General features: G+C 33.9%; 1 non-coding gene across 1 annotated transcript; it reads left to right on the forward strand.

Moving 5' to 3' along the window:
* Positions 1-2,667: 2,667 nt before the first annotated feature.
* On the forward strand, positions 2,668-2,740 carry Trnad-auc. Its single transcript has one exon. It is a non-coding gene; the product is annotated as a tRNA-Asp (tRNA).
* Positions 2,741-3,712: the final 972 nt, after the last annotated feature.

Below are 3,712 nucleotides of genomic sequence, written 5' to 3' on the forward strand. Positions count from 1 at the left end.
CAACTTCCCATCTTAATTGTTCCTCTTTTTTGCCATTTTTGTTGAGATGGGACCACGAACTGTAATGGATTTAAATATCAAAACCTTTATATTTCGAGACCTTTCCTAGTCTCATCCATATTTTTGTTTCGGGCAGAGTGCCGCTAGAAACTCCTGACAGTTTTTTTGCACTTAGGTGATATCGCAGGAAATAAATCAAATTCTATCTTACAAGTCAGTTTTACAATTCACTCGGTCGAAAAGTTGGTTTTGGAATAGAGGTTGAGATAGGTTGGTAAACGTCATAAAAAATTCTATGCAAACTTGCTCATTCACTAAGGTAACATAATAAGGTTTAACAATAGATACTATACTTGATTTATACCTGGCCTATTTTTTTTCGGTTGAGAGTATAAGCGTACTCGAACTTACAGTTAAAAACGACCTGAATGCACCCTTTATTTTATAATTTTAGTCGTTTATTCGAACTGATTTTGTTTGCTCTTTGTGCAACACTGTCAATAAAAGAAATTCCGGTTCGGAAAAACAGTACTGCAGGTAAACATAAACCAGTATAAAATTCGAAGTGTAGATTCAGCTGACAGCTTTATATTCAGTACACGAGAAAAATAGATTAACATTGCAAATGAATGCAACTTCAGTAGAATGTTATTGACGTTTGAGTTCAATCGACCCAGATAATTCTGAAATGCCTGGCTGTATTTCTGACAGAAAATTGAATGTTTTTAGCACTCAACATCACCAAAGTTTGTAAACATGGTGGAATATTGTGAACTGTGATAACGTCAATACCATTAACGTAATCAATGATTGACATTGGATATTTTAATATGTAAATACAAAAATATTGTAATAAATTGTTTAATTTATTTTCTAAAAATATGCAAGACATGAGTTTTGTTCTGAAATGTCGTCAAGTCAAATTAAAAGTTTCCTAAGCTACAAGTTTGATGCATACCGACACTAATAACTATAATAATAATGCCAAGGGCTCAGTATAATTGTATCTGTTTAACGAGGTTTTGAGTGTTTCAATCTAGCTTAAAGTTCGTTTACTACCCAAAGGGCTGTTTATAATCTAGAATATGGCAAAAGGTAAATACGTAATTACAAATCGCGACAGGCTAATTTTGCAACTATAATTATTTCCCGCGGTGACGCCCTTTCTATTTTATCTTTGGGAGGATAATCACGTTGACACATTAAATAGACTAGATCAAACGTTGAAACGTGAAATAGGAAAATACATAAATTACAGTAATTAATTTTTTTTAAACAAATGTTATTACAGTAATAATGCCTGTTTTAGCATAAAACAATTTTGACGTGATGGAATGTTATTTTCCTCAAATGACTGATTACATCATGCATCGCACAAAACCCAGCCTTCCAAAATTTACAACTTTACATACTGTCAATAAGCAAAACACTAAGTCAGTTTTTAGGATGGTGGATATTATAACCCGACAAATGCAATAATATTGATTTAAACTAATTACAAGAGAATAAATGAATAATTGAAAAAGTGGTTTTCACTGAAGATAACAAAGACCACGACCGCGATGACAATCTTTTTATCATTATCATTATTCATCTCAACATTGATCTATTGTAATGTTATTGGTACTGTATTACTTCATTTTCGATTCCAAAACATGGATTTTCGTAGTTTTAATATTTAATCATTTTATGCGCAACTAACATTTGCTACAAGTAACATTAGACTTTCTACTATAAAAATTACACTGCTGAATTACAAAACTACTCAATCAAATAAAACTCATGTTAATGTTAATGCTAATGGGCAGGCAGTTTCAATGCAAGCATCAGTCAGTTAATACCGGGAATTTCTAATTTATGTGCTCGCCAAAGGTAAGTCTCAAGTCGTGGTTCAGGAAAAGCGGGTTGAGCAATATAGTAAATTTGACCCGGGTGAAAAAAGGTAACAAATGGATCAAAAGAACTGGAAATATTCTATGTCATCATGGGTGAACGTAGAGTAGTAAAAAGTAGAAATCTGCAAGAGAAAAATCATATCTCATCAAACATATTTTTACACTCTACCTGGTGTTACAGAGTCCAAAAACAGAAAGAACAACCCTGTTGTTGATGAACAGTGGAGGGCAACACTGCTTTTGCAATGTGAACCTACCCTGAGTACATTTTTCTTCATTTAGTCTTGAACTCCACTTTTTGAACCAGTCTTCGATAAACTCAATGTATTGGACGAAGCTTGGGTAAGTAGGTCAGCAGTATAAATGATATATAGGATTGGACCAAGAATGCTCCCTTGTGGGACGCCGGCTTGTATCTATCTGTATTCCGAGAATTCGTTGCCACTCTCTGATTGTTATTATTCTTTTAAAAAATTTGTGTGAAGGAACTTGGTAGATATTTCGTTTATCTTTTCACAATGTGTAATCTATGGAATTTTTGCGATGCTGGCCTATCAGAGTACACACAATAATATAACTCTTACTAAGGTTGGGCAACAAAAGGATATTAACCATGTTATTAACTATTCACTATTTTTCGTGGTCCGTTTGACCAATTAATATCATTCAATTAATTAAGGTTTTAAGTTGAGATAAAAAAGTCAGTGTCACGAGCGGGATTCGAACATACGACCTTCGGCTTGATAAGCCGCTACTCTACCACTTGAGCTATGTCACGATAGCTCAAATGGTAGAGTAGCGGCTTATCAAGCCGAAGGTCGTGGGTTCGAATCCCGCTCGTGACACTGACGTTTTTATCTAAACTTAAAACCTTAATTAATTGAATGTTATTAACTATGACAAACTTCCTAATTATAATAACAGATATTACATTTCTTTGGTAATTAGATCCTGTGGTATATTTGTCAGTATATTCAATCATCAATATAATATAAAACACTTATGCCTAGTCCTTTTGCATGGCAGTGCAAAAGTAAAACGAAAAGTTCCTAAGCGTTTTATCTCATAAATGAATCTCTTATTTATTTCATTTTAAGATTTCCTATCTAATGAATGATTCCTAAGAAGTTATCGCATAATAAGTAATTATAAAAAAATGCATTGTGGTTTTTATAGGTTTATAAATAGTCTTTAAAATAATTTGTGTTTTAGTACTGTTTCCGACCTCCAATTTAGATTCCGACCAAAACATTCAATATTATACCAAATTCACCGAGAAAAGATGGAATAGAAAAAATATTTTCAGAAAAACTATTTTGTTCTATTCTCTTCTTAGATTTTTCACAGGCTTGTGACAAAGTCTGGCTCGAAGGCCTTACTATTAAAATAAGAAGGAGGCTTCGAAAGAAGAATAGTTGATATTACCCATTGTTCGCGCCAAAAATCGCGAATTGTAATTGTTTATTTTGTTTCCGAAATGCCGCTAATCTAGAATTTATCCTGCTCTTTCCCTCCCCACAATCCTGTCCTGTTGCTGCCTAGTCCTGTTCGCTTCCGTCTCGTTCTCCATACAGTCCACTATTAATTAGCCTCCAAGAGGGATTTTCGTTTAGTTTTCTTTCAGTTTTTCTCTTATTTTCAAGAAGCATTTTTTTTCGTTTTGTTAATTATCGCGTTCAAAATAACGCGCATCCTTAATGCGACACATCATACAGGGTTCGGACGGAGCCCCGAAGGTAATTAATAGACTAGGATTCTGTTTTATCTTTGGCCAGAGTTATTGCAGGTTCTAGATATTAAACGGCTCTCCCCCCTGG

This window comes from Cimex lectularius, unplaced genomic scaffold (genome assembly GCF_000648675.2).
Source record: "Cimex lectularius strain Harlan isolate CLEC.00 unplaced genomic scaffold, Clec_2.1 scaffold148, whole genome shotgun sequence".
In the NCBI taxonomy this organism is placed as follows: domain Eukaryota; kingdom Metazoa; phylum Arthropoda; class Insecta; order Hemiptera; family Cimicidae; genus Cimex; species Cimex lectularius.